The 17,034-nt window shown below is 38.3% G+C and overlaps 1 protein-coding gene across 1 annotated transcript in view; it reads left to right on the top strand.

Moving 5' to 3' along the window:
- stxbp6 (syntaxin binding protein 6 (amisyn)) overlaps window positions 1–17,034 on the top strand; it is an 81,682-nt gene that overhangs the window by 31,096 nt on the left and 33,552 nt on the right. The gene's annotated exons all lie outside the window — the stretch shown is intronic.

The raw sequence follows: 17,034 nt of genomic DNA, 5'->3' as shown, positions 1-17,034 counted from the left end.
TACTATTCTGAAATACTACGCTATTAATAAGCCAGCTGCAGTAGATGGTAAACAACCACAACTACTATGCTCGTGTTTTTCCCTTTTTTCAAGAGGCTAGGCCTTTCTTGTTCACACTTCAATGGGTGTTCAATGAATTGATTAATGCTACAAAAAATTGCCAAGCAACATGAGGATCAATAACAGTTCAAGCTTAAGGATGGGTAGATACTGACTGTCTGTGGTATGCCTTCAAACTTGGAAGCTGTATATTTTGCTGAGTTTTATGTTGTTTTACTGTTTATTTTATGGGTAAACTTGACGTTGGCTTGTTGCATGGCTAATGTGGCTGCTGCAATAGGTTGGGGTGATGTTGGACTAATGTTGTAATATTTAGGAACAGTCAAGATAAACTGTGTGAATGTTTGGCTTCGAAGTTGACCTGTAGATGGCATCAAATGAGGCTATTTTTTTTTTTTTTAAAGACCTTAAAATGTGTTCAGTGCAGTTTTGACAGGTCTTGAAATGGATTGAATTATGAAATTTGTGTTACTTTTTTAAAGGTGCATTTTAAAATGTGTTTCTGGGGAAAAGAATCATATTGATGAACCACTAATGCAAACTGTATATGTACTTTTTTGCCAATATGGATGTGAAATAGGTCTTAAATTGCATTCATTATGGTCTTAAAATGTTATTAAAAAGTCTTTAATTCAACTGGTTGAAACATGTAGAAACCCTCAGACCATAAAGTTACCTACTGGGCAGTGAGGAGAGATTCAAATAATCGAATGAAAATTGGGTTACTTTAATAGAATAAAACACTGGCATCTGGGGCAAAAACATTGCAAAGATGAGAAATATCAGAATCTGGGTGGTTTACCATCTCAGCTGAATAATTCCCTGGGGTAAACCCTGCAAGTTCATCTTCCTGCTGCCAACAATCTTAATCAGGAAAAGTTAATATCAGCCCCAATTTTCCCACCTTATCATTCTCCATGAATCTGCAGAATAGAGAAATAAAATGGCATTGTTATCTTTTTTAAAAAAAAACAAGTTTCTGCTGCAAAATGGTGTTTCCATTGCTCAGGGAGAGGAACTGGCTTGTTAACTGCCTGTAAGTGATTGAGGCAAGGACTAAGAATTATCGATCAGGCTCTTTTGCAGAAAAGCCATTGCAGCTCTCACAGTAAATATTTGTTTGGCTCTTTCCCTCCTGCCCTGAAGTTAGAGAACAATGCAGCCAGTATATGCTGAATATATATACTTTGGGAAAGCAGACACTCATAAATAAAGAGTCTAAGTAGAACTGCTGATCCATTCATTCCATCTATGCGATTCATGAGCATTGTCTGGCAGGACCGAGTTGTAGCCATACATTTGACTCAAAAAACCCCCCCAACACATTAGTCACTTTACAAACTGATATCTTGGCAGGATCCTATTGCTGGCTTGGTTCATTTATCATGAATTTTAAGATACTATCATTTCATTTTATTATTGAACATTTAATCTATTTGCAAACCGTGCAGTCACTACAATTCCAAGTTGTATGAAGGCCGATCTTGATACACATAGCCTATATGCTTTGTTCACAAATCATGCGGCTACATACCAACTGACAGAGGTGAATTTCCCCAAACATGCAGCCTCTGAATGCCCTTACATGATGCTTCAGTTATTTCTAATATATCTTCTCAGTGCATTATAAATTAAAGATGCATCCTCCTTTTATCCTGTTGGCTTTGAGCACAGCTCTAATGGGCTAGTTTAACAGAATGCATGTAGAAGGCTAGTAGCATTCATTTGTTATAGATTGTGAATGGAGGATATGATAATATTTCATATACTTTCCTGCCCTAACACACAAAAGGGCAAATAGTTTTTATAAAAGTAGCATGCTATACATACTGAGGACAGATGATGTGTTGTATATTTTATTAAATGTTTATATCCCTCTAGTCAGTAGTAAATTTAATGAAGTCAGTTTAAAATCAAGTCTGTTTGAATATATTTCCATCAAAGCTGCCCTCAGGTGACTATGATGTAAGGATTCATTCATTATTCACTAAGTCTTGTGATGTATCCCAACCAATATTCACTTTTTACCTCTTAGTCTGGGCAGAAATGTTCTCTGCCTCTGTCCAAGACAGAACGCGGAAGATTTAAAAGGTATATAGTTAGAAAAGCCTCTCTGTGAGGGTTTCTAATAAGGCGTGGAAGGATTGATACCATCACATGTAATGAATTCAGAGTCGTATCTGATTCCACGGTTATATGCTTGCTGAGCCTGATGATTCTTATATCATTTTAAAGCCACTGGTATTGATTTTGAAGTGAGGCACATGGATTTGCTGAGCCAGTGCATCTGGAGTTAACTCTATCAGTCTCTTTAAAGGCAGAGTGGATTTATCTACAGCACCAAAATGGAGAAGAATTCTGCCTTCCAAGCAGATCTGAGTCCAGCTGCAGTTTACAAGACAAGGTGCAGAGAGCTGGATTTGATACCACACATTAATACATTGTATTAATCTATTTTGCATGTTATTTTATTGGAAATGAGGAGTAAGAAATTACTTTTCAGTCAACAGACCCATAATAACTTTAATTTTGCACTTCCTTCAATCAGTAGAGAGAACACAGTGAATGATTTATGCTCCCTGAGCAACATGCGCTCATAGCCAAATCTACATGCACCAACTTTAGTTCTTAACAGTGCATGCAGCTTATGCTAAAGACTGGGACAAGGTCCAAAACAGTCTCCTGGATCCCTGACTTAGTCTTCTTCTAATCCTTTCCCCCTCAGAGGCCACAAGCGAGTGAGCGATGGAGAGAGTGAGAACTGAAAGTAAGCTCTGGAGTGAGTGAGTGACAGTGTGGAGCTCTTGGAGAACACCAGTGCAGCATTCAAGCAGCACCAAGAGACACATGCGCAGTTTTGCAAGACATTTGTCCAATGTGCTGCTGGTTTCAAGTCTGGAAGGCAGGCTAGAGTCCATTTTAGTGCAGGCTGGATTTGTACAGGTTAAATATGCAAACCACCCCATGGTGGTGGTCCTTTACTGATTGCTGTTTTGTTTGGGTGGTGGGAGTGTGTTTGCTTGTTTAGGAACGCAGCCCTGTGTGTTTGGTTAGATCAGGCCATTAGATGTGGATCAGCTTTGATGCAAACAGACAGCACTGAATCTACTGAGCTTGGGTAATTGGACCTTGTGGGTAACATCAGACCCATTTTTGGAAAATACACACTCCCACACACACACACACACACACACACACACACACACACACACACACACACACACACACACACATAAACACACTGCTTTCTATAATATAATTTATTGTTACAGTTATCAGATAAAAGCCTGCCTTTGGTGAGGTTAGAATAAATGGCTTTTTTGGACAAAGAATTTCCTCTTTGCTAGTAACAAATCTTGTCCAGCGCCGGGGTCAAGTCTGACACCACTCAGGTAATCAGAGAGAGAGGTTGGTTGGTTAAGGCACAGTCTGACTATAGAGTGTGTTATTGTCACAGAAGGGGAAGCAACATTTTGCAAACAGCTTCTACTCGTAACTTTAAACCCAGTGAAGAATTTGACAAAAGCATGTTAGATGCTTTAAATTCTCTGGACTGACTTTTTTTTCAAAATATGTGATTTGCAACTCTTTGAGAGCCCCAGATGTACTCTCAGGCTTGTCAAGACGACTACTTTTGTGGGACAATTTATGGTTTCAGAAATAATTGCGATAAACAATGTTATTGTCATTTTAAGACAATTTTATGCCGCTGATAGAATAATGTAATAGCATAATAATACAAGTACACCCTTTCAAAGAACAATGTTTTAATTCTGTAGAATATAGAGCAGAATGTGTCTCAGCATTGTTTTTTTCCTGTTCATTTGAATTATGCACTTTGAAAAAATGCTTAGACGCTCTGCCTATGCCTTATAATTGTAATACTTTTTATGCTGGCATCAATGCTGCTTTCTTATGTAAACAAACATGCATGTAAACACAGCAAGAAATATTTGAAGAATTAAGAAATTATTGAAGTCATGTCTATGTATTGTACAATAAGTTGAGAGTGAAATTTTCATGACAGGCGTATGTACTTGATCTTATTTCTTTTATATATCTAAATCTAAAATCTAAGATCTAAAATTTCTTTCTAAAACGTAAGTATTTACTGTGATTATCACAAAAGTCTCTGTCTCTTGAAAAGGAGAAGCCTACAGTAGCCTAATTTGTATGTACTGCTCATCATCAACATTAAAGGTTGAATAGATCATGATTTTATTGGAAGTTTTTAATGCATAGAGGGCAGTGGGTCAAGTTAATTATTTATTTAACATTTATTTGTATACAGTATGGCATAAACCAATGCCACACACCAAAGCAATTATAGCCTAAGCTATAATTTGCAATGCCCGTCCAATTATTTTTCTGGATGTCTTTTTAAATTAAACTATAGTGTATATGTAGGCTGTGTGTGGGTTTGTCTTCATGATGTAGAGATGCTGTAATAACTTGTGTGTACCAACTTGTGCTTGGTAGCTCACTACTCACTGCGATGATCCATTTCTGTACCTACAGGTTCTACTCTAGGCTCTACTGACTGAACTCCAGTCTTGGCGCCATGCTGTTTCTTTTAAGCAAATAGTTGAAGTTGCTAGAGGGTGGGAAGGATCTGGAACAGCGTCTGTTTATTTTAATTGTGCATGTTAATACATTTTGAAAGCTTTAAAATGCGTGTTTCCAACATCACATATGAGTGAGTCAACATGCAGGGGGTTTTTTTTATATAAAAAGGGAAAACCATTTTTATTCGCTCCTGTCCTCATAATTGGCAGGCGTTATCATGTCTGTTTAGTGCTATCAGCCATGCTGTGCTCTTTCTGAACAAGATGTTCTTTAATCATGATATCTCTCCGTGGTCATGGTATGAACCAACAGGCTGCAAGTCTTGCCAAAAGAAAGAATATGTAATTGAATTTGGCCTTTTCTGATAAACTTATCAGATTTGTGAAATGAAATAATCAAAACAAAGCAGTTTGATTATAATCCCAGAAAAACTGACAAGGAAGAATGTTCTGGATCAAATGTACATCTATTCTCCAAAGTAACACTGCTGCACAAATACTTTTTAATTACCAAGTAAATGACATCATGTTGATTTTCTGTTTTTATATGTACTCACTTCACTGTTGACATATGAATTCAAGGAATTGCGATGACATTTTTCCAGAGAAAATCTTGAGATGGGCTTCATCCAGCTGTTGTGAGGCTTTATTCTGACCTAATTTTTCCTGCTCTGTGACCTTTTAATAAATTGATAAAAGTTAAGATGGAGTCTCAACTTTCCATTATTCTCTCCTCCCATGCAGCCAATAACTCTGAACAACAACGGGAGGCTAAAAAGATATGACTGTTTCTGCCTGTAACTTTAATCTGTTCATCTTTCTCTGTCCCGAGATGGCTCTTTTATCTATTCCATCATCTCTTCCTCCCCCGCTTTCATTGTTTCCATCCCTTCTCACTTTCCTCACATTTATATCTTTGACCTTCTCCTTGTTATGTTCAACATCTGTTAGTCTTCATCTCCTGCATCTCATCCATACAGTACTTCCTCAGTTTGTTTCTTATCTATTGTAACTACAACCCCAGACTACTTGGATTTGAAGCAAAGGAAGACAAACACTGGCCTTCCTGTGAGGCCCAGCTAAAACACCAGCAAACTTTTATCTATACTTATGTAGAATTTATATTATTTAGAGTGGGTAAGTCTTAGGTGGTCCGGTTCCTGAATCAAACCAGTGTGAGGATGATGCATTGTTTCCGTTTTCCAACTGGTGGGATTTGCGTTCATAAAGGCAAAACTCAAATGGTCCAGACACAAGTCATGTGGTGTAAATGCTGTTCCATTGTTGGTCATATAGATTGTGAATAAAAAGTCAAGAAACGGCCCAATTTCTACCAAATGGCCCAGTTTTGAATAATTTATTAATGCTGGTATCCTCACTTTGTCATGAGTCCAGGTTTGACCCCTGCCAGTCCACATATTGGTAGAAAACCCACTACTAGTTCACCATACACCAAAACAGGAGGAGAAAACATTTTTAACCAGTGAAATGACACATAGAATGGTTTACTTCTGTGGTTGGTTTGAATGGTGTTCACTAGGAGCAGGGGAAATGCTTGATTCTTAGATGCATAAATGCCAAAAATTGATTTTCTAAATGTCAATTAATGTGATGTTGATGGAGTGAAAAAGCCAGAACTTGACAGTGTGACAGTCTACAGTGTGCACACGCTAGTGTTATCAGCAGTTAACAGGGAGGGATTTACTTCATCTTCTGAAAAGGCAGCGATTGAAAGCATACTTTGATTCAGTGTCTAAATAATTGGGTTTGAAATGTGAACGTGAAATGTATTGTAAATACTTTTAATGCCATTAGCGAGAGACTTGATGTCAAGACGTGAATGGAGCGGAGCAACCCTGAGCTGTAACAAACAAAAGTGGCTGAGCAACACACATTATACATGCATTAAACAACGTGAATCAACTCTGGTGAAGAAAGTAGCTCTCTGCTCAGTCTATTTCATCTGAAAAACTCTGCACCTGCTCTGTATCCTGCACAGTGATGTTTTTACCTGGAGCTAACGGTGCAGCAGAAAAGGTGCTCGCCACCGCCACTAATGTTACCACAGTGGAGCACTCTGCCTCCCCCTTGTGTTATTCTCATACAAGCAGAAGACGGTATGATACTTTCAAATTGATTAATTCATTAATTAATGCAGTTAACTTTTAAAAATCAAGAGGCTACTGACCATTTCATTGCCAGTTAAGTTTCATATTTTATTAGCAGCATGAGCAGCTACAAATAATTACGATCTAGGGGCAATCACCCCCTAACTTAAAAGCTTAAATTTTTGATTCGTCAAGATGCATCAAGAGTCGTTTATCATCACATCTTAGCACTCTGAATCGAATTGAATCAAATTGTGAGGTACCGAGAGATTCCCACCCCTAGTGTTCATAGCAGAAATGAACCGCTCCAGAGTTCACTCGACAGTAGGCCGAGACCACCCCTTTGAGACGGACTGGTTCGCACCAGGGTCTGAGCCCGGTGTCAAGTGGACTAAACTAAAAGGCGAAAAGGCTAGGGTGAACTAGGTTTGAGTGATGTCCACTAAATTGATGGTGTCCACAGTGAAACATTGTGATGACAGATGATAACGTTGCTGGGTCTAAAAGTGTCTCTGTATTGGCACCACATGTCCGCAATTTAGTTGTGTAGTGCAATGAACAGCAAGAAAACCTTTTTTTTTTTTTTTTTACCTCTCCCACGTTTTAAGGCTATGGCAATTCGATGGATGCGCCACCTCAGATACAGAAGGCTGTATTTGGTTGATGGTAGAGGGCTCAGTGGTCGATAGCAGTCAGACATCGTGATGGATGATTGCATCGGCCCAGCCCTATTGTGAACCCACCCTTAAACTGAGACGTGTGAGGAGTGTTTCATACTGAAAACACTTACAGTATATGAAGGACAAGCTGTTTTTCTCCTATATGTCATGATGTAAGTATTTCCTTTTTTGTTTTATGAGCATCCTCTTTTGATCATCATCTAGTGAAGACTGATGCTTGATACTTTAATAATGGTTTGACCTGAAGTGCTAGTTCACGTGTCTTCATCACTTACAGCTTTATGAAGAAACCATGGTGGTGTTGAGCCCTTAAGACTTTTAAGTGGTCTTATTGACAGGAAGCCAAAGTCACGTCAGAGAATAACACCACTGCAGTTTCACTTTGGCTCGGGTGCTAGTTGCACGTCAATAAAAGTCTATGAGTCTGGGGCAGTGGCCAGTAGAATATGAACTAGCAGTATGTTTAAAGAATGTGTCATCTGACCTTATGTCACTATTTATATATTGTGCTCCACCAAAAAAAATCAATTGTAATTTGCGTAAGTGTGGTGTACAACCCACAAATCTACATTTGCATTGAACAATCCAGCATTATAAAATTATGTCAATACTATTTTTCACCATTATAGTCCAGTTTTATATGCTTCTGATTAGGGCTGTTTGATATGACAGGAAAAATCACACTGCAGTTATTTTGACAGATATTGCGATTTTGATTTGATATACAATCAGTGGAAGTTATTATTTTTGCATCATATTTTTAAAGTTATTATGAGAACGTTATTGTCTTTACTAAACAAATGTGTTTTTTTTAATCTGGAGAACAGAATTTGTAGGCCAGGGCATCTCTTCAACACTACAGCACTTAATTGTAATGGTGTTTTGTCACATTTTTCTTATATGCCTCTGCAATTTGAATATTGCACTTTGCCATATTACGATTTTGATACCATTACAATTAGTCGTGCAGCCCTACTTCTGATAAGTGAAAATTATTTTGAAACAGTTCCCAATAGCTCCTTCACATCACAAATATTTTCTTCAGATCATTGTTGCTTTAAGGATCAACTTTAATATGTTATGATCACATTTTCACAGATACTGTGGACTTGTTTTCATTAGCTTTCCACGATAATCTCTGAACATCAGACAGGCTGATCAATAAAATATTTGGGAGGTCTTCTGTCTAATCAGGACAACAGTCTCATGCCGTTCTGTTCTTCTGTCATTACAAATCAGAGCCTCCCACTGACTAATGAAGCATTGTTGTTGTTGGCCATGCCTCCGTCCTGAGGGACCTGATCAGGCATGTAAATTAATGTGTCTGTGTTGAGAAACAGTGGAAAGTAGGAGGTAATGGTCTCTATGTTCACCTTGTTTGGCCTCTTTGTTCTTTGATCGATCAGCTTCAGAACAACAACAAAAGTTCCTGAATAAAGTGCCCATTAGCTGTTGTGCAATAAGCTGATCGTTTTTCTGTATTGATTTGGTTTTTGATAGAAAGCAGAAGAGTGTTTGAGTAAGAGTAGGATTATACTCTTGGATGATCTAAACTTTCTTTTCTCTTTTAAGTCTGGGCTGCATCAGACTGTTGAATGGCGATGACAGATTTGTGAAGAGACATTTAAGCTTGATGTCAGTGAGGTCAATGCATGTGTAATTGATTAGTAGCTCCATAAAGTGGTTTACTTCATTTCTTTGAAGGTCAAAGAGAGAGCATTAATTTATTTCATTGAGTGATAAAGATTTTTTAGGGTTGTTGACCTGCCCTTCTGTGGATGATTTGGAGAAAATTAGCTGTTTAATTTCATCCCATATCATTGTCACAATATCCAACAAATTATTTAAAACTACTAACTGAAATTTTTAATTTGTCATAAAACATCATTTCAAAACTGATGCCTTTATGTGACCTTCAGAAGCAAATGAGACCATCAGCGAGAAGATTTTTGTCTAGTTACTCTTCATGCCTGCCACTGGGTCAAATTCTCTGTGAAATCAGATCATACAAGCCTGTGTTTACATTTTCCCAGGCAAACTTACAGTGAGTAATATATTAGCTAACTGAAAAGAAGCAGGAGAAGATCCATATTTAGATAATTATATGTGGTTATTACGGTGGAAAGCTACCACTATTGTCCATAGGGGCCTCCAAAATAATTTTAAAAAGTCTAAAAGGGCACTAGGGCTCACAGTTATTCCCATAAAGTGCAAATCAGATGTTGATGATTGAAAAATATGTCTGAAACGTGCAAACTTGCAAAATGAGTGGCATCCCTCCCCTTCTGGTAGACCACCATGAGCCTATATTTTGGGAAAAAAATATATACGGTAGTTATTGGTGAGAGAAAAATGATGTTTTGATCACATTTGAATTGTGCCACGGATTACACACAATGTTTGTAATTTAAAAGGTAGTTTTGCGAATCAAGGAAATCACAGTTTGTCATAAAACTGTTGAAGTTTAAGAAAATAAGTATTAGACCTTTTTCACAGCAGCCATTTCGACATGAAATAATAGTATAAACACGGGTGTTAGCAGTGATACTAATTAAGGTTGCGTTACATTCAGATCAAACAGAGTCAGGCTGCTGCTGTTGCGCATGTTGGCTCTGCAACACTAAACACAGTGGAGTCAATCCAAGCTTTAACATGAACAACTTTATTTCACTGAGCGATATTGCGGCTCCAGTTTTTTGGACCAAGGTCTTTTCATATAGCTGCTTCATTGCACCTCTGTGGTTCATGTCTGTCTTTTTCCCGAAATAATGAAACTGTCACTTGATAAAAGTTGTTCTGCATCTATATTATTACATCCCTCAGTGTTTCTTTTGTTGGCAGTTAAGTTTGGGATTGAAGGCTGGACTTTATTACATCAGGAAGGCTTGGGGGAGTAAGAGATGCCAGCTTTATGAGTCTCTGCATTGATATGGTTGCCCTTTGCAATATGTTTTTTGTGGAAATTCATATTGCAACAACATTAAAAAGGCAACATAGTTCTGCAATTTAGCCTTCTTAGTGTCATGGGTCTTACGTAACAAAGCATCAGTGAGGGATGTGCCCACTTGGTAACACCAGTGACTCACTCACTCTGAGAGCTCAAGTGGGAAAGTGAGAAAGATATCTGCCTGTCATGTAGCATCACAGATACATGACGGTGAAGCCTGATGTTTTCTACTGTTTCCATTTGCATGGTAGCCCATTATTATATTAAATGCTGATTGCTCAAGGCAATATATCCTGTGTATTGATTTATGCTCAACCATGGCCTCATTTGTCTAAGTAAGCACAGTACAATACAAAATTTAAATTTGGCAATGAAAAATATTATAAAAACTAAAAATTTCTCTGCATACCACTTTGAATAGCCTAGTATTTAGCATAAAAATGAATCATTATCTTTTTATTAATTTGATTCCCACTTTAAAGCTTCAGGGAAATCATTTCATTAACATCCTTCCTGTAGTTTTGTCTCACTGGCCAACCGTGTCACGCCCCTTGCTCTTCTCCTCTGCCCATGCTTACACTGCAGCATCCATCCCAGCTTAGTGTGCCTGTGACTGGCATGCATGTTAATTGTAGTAATGAAGGTCACCCAGAGGAGCAGCTGGAGTCCTTATCTGTATCTACAACACTCCCTGTAGGGAAGTTGCTGCCTGGCGTGAACCTCACCAGGACACAGAAAAACACCATATGCTCCCCACCCACCACCTCACACCTTTCTCAGGGCTGCTGCTGAGAAATCCAATCACAGAGCCTGGGGCCATGTAAGATATGTGAGATACTATGAGGTCCACTGTACAAACTGGAATCAAGTGAGACACAACTAACTACACTAAAATGAACTCCAAGAAGAAGATATACTGTATTTAAATTTGCATTTAGTGATTTTTGACCAATAAGGCTTTGAAGGACTCTAACGTTAACTTAAAGAAACACAGCCCAGAGATACTTAAGTGGTTATCAGACAAGTATGTCTGGATTGCTAAGATTATTTTTATTTTTAGGTAAAATTTGAAAAAAGATTATGTATATCTTGTAAGTACAAAAGACAGACAAACTGACAGGGTATCATGCTGAGTACATTATACTCTTGCATTATACTGCAGCACATTTTTCACTGTCAGAGTAACAGTTTTATTATCTCTGAGTCTGAACACAGTGTAGAAACAAAGTAGAAAAAAGATGTGCATGTAAAAGTTTCCAGCAGCGAAGATGCATGAGTTTGACATCATTGTTTTGCAATGCGCAACTGTCAGAAAAATATGCTGGCATTGAGAAAAGAAATTTGTAAGCTCGGAGGCCATGGAAGCCACATGTTGCATGGAAATGTTTCTACAGCAGCCCAGAACAGACAAACTGAACATTGGCGCTAGCTGGCTTTTTGGGTTCTTCACAATGTCTGCGGACACCATAGTTTTTTTCCTTTATTTGGAAGGGGAGGGTGAGGCATAGTGATTGCAGTTTGTGAGCTCACTGCCACAAAATCCTACACACAGGCACTTTGATAATATAGCAGTTGACAACACATTTACTTAACAGAGTCAGGATCAATATTCATAACGCAGTCACTACTACAAAACTGTTTGCGAGAACTCAGATGGCTTAAGTGCTCTTCTTATCATCGTCCTTTTAATGGTACTCTAATGCTGTTTTCAGTTAAGTGACAGATGCAGTGATGATGAAAATGTTCATCAGAATAACCCAGAATGGTTACTTACAAGTAAAAAAAATAATATTGTAGTTGATCAAGCTTAGGACAGACTCTTCCTTCCAGGCATTCTTGTCATAAACCCATTGAATAACTATTTTTGCTGTGGATCCTAATACAACTACTTCAGCATCCTCTACCGTCAGCTCATGCATTTGAGCATTTCCATTATGGCTGCTGGTTGAGTGACTACCTTTGCAATGTAGGTATGTTCTGGGTTGACTCTCAGTGCTAAGTGACAATGAAATATTCAGTTTTCACCAAAAGACCAAGACCTTGTCCTGTGCTTCCTCATTTCAATGCGACACCTGTCTCATTCCGCCTGTTCTCTAAGACCGCAAAGCTGGGGGTGCAACTGTGTGTGGCGCACATCCATTATAGGTCTCTCAGATGCCTGTTGTTGCTGTCTGAAAACCATTTATCTTTGAAATGCCAACTTTTCAGGAAGTAAAAAAAACAACCCTGTTTTGAGTAAGGTGGACATGCATTTTTGAGATAAGCCAAAGGATTTTGAAACCGTTTTATTGGACTTAGAGTATGGAGATTTTTCTCCACCTGTAATCCCTCTACTTAATCTGAAAATGCAAGGATTATGAAACTCTTGCATGGATTTACTGGACAGCAACACCCTGTAACAATGTGTGGATGAATTATAGGTGGGAAATTGTTTTCCTAATTCCTTTTTAAATGTCATCACAGTAGCTGAGAAAAGATCGGTGAGATGTATAATCTCATACAGAATATCTTTCCTGAAATGCAAAGGAAGATCGAATGATTATGCATAAAGGTGAACACTCAAGTACACATCTGGCCCGCCAGATCAAGTTTGCACTCTCCTGTAATTGGTAGTACCCTTAAGGCTCTACGATTAAGATTGTATAAAGTTTAATTACCAAATACCAGCAGCTGATATTTAATGTTAATTTCTGTTTGGACTGTGTATGATTGGTGTATTTTATGTGCCTCAGAACTGCCTTACTGCATATTGGCCCCTGATGCTTGTTGAGTTTAACACAGTTAGTTTTGGGGTCCATTTAAGTGCAGCTTTTTCACCTTATAAAAATGTGGTGTGCATTTAGAGTAAAGTGCGTATAAAATTAACCAAATGCAATGCTACTAGCATAAAGACACATAGTGGCAAATGGGCTGTATGCTATAAGACATACAGTGGGAGAAGAGAGTAGAAATTAAGTACAAAGTTCTAGGTGTCATATTTACACTGGTAAGTCCAGTATAGTGTTGTCTTAATCTTCACAAACCATTGCTGATGCATTGCAGAGACTATACATATTTTACAAAAGTTACTCTTAAAAGAAGAGCTGAATTTATAATGAGTTGGAATGCTGCATCAAATGTAAATAAAAAAAGAATGCATCAGATTTAGGGCTGGGATGATTTGTTGATGTAATCAGCATCACTGATTATGAAAATATGCCAATTTGTATTATATGCGTCAATGCGTCGCTATGACCTGAAGCACAGATTAACCCAGAGAGCAAACTGTAGAGAGCCTCACCGCAAACATCTAAAGTTTGGCAGTGTTTCAGACTGACATGCAACAGTTTGGTTCTTCTTAGCTCCACAAACTGGACATGATTTATCACAGCAGGACAAACTGCTCTGCATGAGTGCTGGAAGTGAAGCACTGAGCGTCCTGTCCTCCTGTAGCAGCAGCAGCAGCAGCGACGCAACAGCATCGTCCTGTTTACTGTCTGTCAGCACCGAAGCATGATATATCAGGGTTATCAACATGAGGAACGTGTCTCTGTTAGTAGAAGTCACTAAAGATAGATCATCACCCCCCTGTTAAAAGTAATGTCTAACGGAGTTATTTGGCAATTTTATAGATTGACTTTATCAGCCACATTTGAGTCAGAAATGGCTAAATATAACATCATACACTGTCTGTAAGTAATTTCAGTTATCACACTGATGCAAAATACACTGCCAGTGATCATCATACCTGCATATGACTTCAGTGATGAAATTACTTCATGTGATAACTAGTTTTTATGTCAAAACACTGATTGTACATTTCGGTGAAGGGTTGACAGTAAGTAATGATTAAATTAACATGTGTCACAGCTCCTTTTGAATTTGAGGTGCGGTATTTTTCTGATCAGGCATCTGACACGGAGTCTGTTAAGTAGGGTAGAAATTAGACTAACCCCAAACCATGCCACTGTTATCATTATTCTAATGTGCTTTATGTGTCTATTTTTTGAGGATTATGATTGAATAATAAAAAAATAATAGTTAATTGATAATTTAGTCGATAGATTAATTGAAAAAATAATCATTAGATTAACTGATTAAAAATAATCGTTAGGTGCAGCTCTATTTAAATTTAGCACGAGTAAGTTAATTAACAATAGCAAAAAAAATTAATATAGATCGAAAAGGATTTGCAAATCACTGTGTTCGGTTTTTATTCAAGTTTTTCCAACTTTTTTGGAATCAGGTCATATAAATGAGGATCATATCTCTATGCATAACTTTTTCGTAGCAGGTGTTCAGGACAACACCAGGCAGTTTAGTGTTCATCAGGATTTAAAGGTTAGACAGGATGTGGAGTGGCACATTGGCATCTCACTCTCTCCAGGCAGCTGTGTGGCTGAACAACCGGGTGACAGCAGACTGCAGGGACTCCACTGGTCTACTGTTGAGACTTCCTCTGTCAGGCGCTGGGTGGGATGTGCTCTGGTATTTCACATTAAGGGCATGGCTTAGCACCCCTGCAGGCTCCTTGACAGTCCTGTATTTGCACACTCTGTGTAGTAGCGGGATGCCAAACACACAGATACACTCAGAAAATGTCCGCCAGATACACGTTTTCTTCTAAGTGGAAGATGTTGTCAAAACAACAGAGGATCAGTTTTAAAACATTTTCCTTTTTCCTTTTAGCTGGTGGAAAGTTTTCATGTCACTTGTTAGTGAATTCCACAAGATGAACTGAACTGAGGTTCTCATTTTTTCCCCTCGTGTTTAACATTATGCTAAAGACGGAAGGAAAGGAAGAATGATATCATAGTTTAATATCATTCTCACAGCCCCCCAGCTGTTTTCCTGCCACATGGAACATCATTCATGGCAAGACCAGATGGAAATTCGTTGACTGAGGGAACAAATGAAACTTTTCCTGCATGTTTGTGATCCATCCTGGCAGAGCAGCAATCTGTGCCCCTCAATGACACTGATTGTGTGTGTGTGTGTTTGTGTGTAAAGAACCCCCAGGGTACACATTTGCTGTTTTTTCTCAGTGGAGACATATATTCACTGCACTGCAACTCCTTCTGATCCATCAGAAGTGAGCTTAAGCTCAAGATATGGCACATTACGGGAAAACTCTGACTTTTCGAGACATGCTTGTTTGCCCTCAAACTCAGATGTGAGGATCAATATCAGTTTCATTTCTGTGCATGCCATGCAGAGATTGGTCTGGGATGTGTTTAGCATTTTGTAGTTCAAAGATGTGAGCAGGAGTAAACACCTGCCCTCCGACAAATTGAAAACTTGTTATATCAAAAAGTAGCATACAACCAAGAGTAGCCTGGGTTGTGATGTTGTTGACTGAACTGAGGTGTAAAAGCAAAGTGTAATTCCTAAATTGCCTGACTATTGATTAAAAAAGGAGTTACTGTGTGGTACAGTTGTGTGTAGTGTTTGTCAAGATGTAGTTTTACGACAGGGGTCTTCAACTACATTTGTCCAAGAGCCAGAATTTCTCTAAGCAGAGATTGAGGGCTGGAATTACAAATAAAAGAAATTCAATTTATTTGGACCTAATTAGTCCACTATCGCTTAATATTTTAAATTTCTTAAAAGAATGTTATTTTTCTTTTTGTATCAGTGTGAGCAGACACATGGGAAATGCGTAATGATAACTAGATACTTAACTAGAAAATGCTCTCAAACCACTCAACCACCAGCCCGTAACCTTAAGGGAGACCTTAAAATACAACTTGCGACGCACATAGCGCTACGAAGGTTCTGGGAAATGGGGCCCAGATTTTGCGCTGCACATGGCATAAGTTTGCAAACAGCAAAAGTAAAAGGGGAGAAGTTGGTGTGCAGCATGTCACCTGCTACTCTTCATCAAACAGCTCACTGTGGCTGCTCTTTCTTGTCCCATTACTCCCTGTGATATTCATCTGCTGTCCAAATATGCAGAAAATGACTGTTGTCTTGTTTTGTAGACACATTTTTGATGAATGATAGTGCTAAGAGATAAGGTCACTGACAAACATTGCATTGCGTTACCTGTGGCATCTTCATAATAATGTCAACCTATGTTTTGCCAGGCAAATGCTTTTAATGTGAAGCTACAGGAGTAGCGGTTTGCATTAGCAGTAACATAGTACAGCATTTTTGCTGTGAATTCTTGCCACAGACACCCAGTTTGTAATACTGCAAATATATAAATATTGCAGTACTTTCAGATGTGTATGATCCATGTGCTGCACCAGATTCCTGTGTCATGTTTGTGTTTTCTGGTGACTATGTCTTTAAAATCTGAGTTGAGTCTACTTCTGCAAGAATATATCATTCTTCTTTCTTTCTGTAAAAGTTTTTGAAGATGAATTAGAGATTAAATCAGCCACAGAGGAGTCCCCAATGAGGGGAGTGACTGAAAACCAATATAAATATCCAGCGAGTGAGGCAGCAGGACACTAATTGGACACTTGAAAAAAGTATTGATCTGGTTTTCAGGTTTGTTAATGTTGACATGGTGAGATTTTCCAATTTCCACTTTGTTAGGGCCATAACTTTTATTTTTATCTGCTTAATGTACTTTAATAGCTCAAAACCATACAACACTACATTGCACATGATTACATCATACATTAATCAATGTACAGATTGTGTATAACCAAACGAGCCTCAGTTACCCAGGTGTCTTTTGGATTTAC

The sequence above is a fragment of the Lutjanus erythropterus genome, chromosome 18 (assembly GCF_056507025.1).
Source record: "Lutjanus erythropterus isolate fLutEry1 chromosome 18, fLutEry1.hap2, whole genome shotgun sequence".
Taxonomy (NCBI): Eukaryota; Metazoa; Chordata; class Actinopteri; order Lutjaniformes; family Lutjanidae; genus Lutjanus; species Lutjanus erythropterus.
The sequence above is the reverse complement of the archived record's forward strand: the minus strand, read 5'-3'. Positions and strand labels throughout refer to the sequence as shown.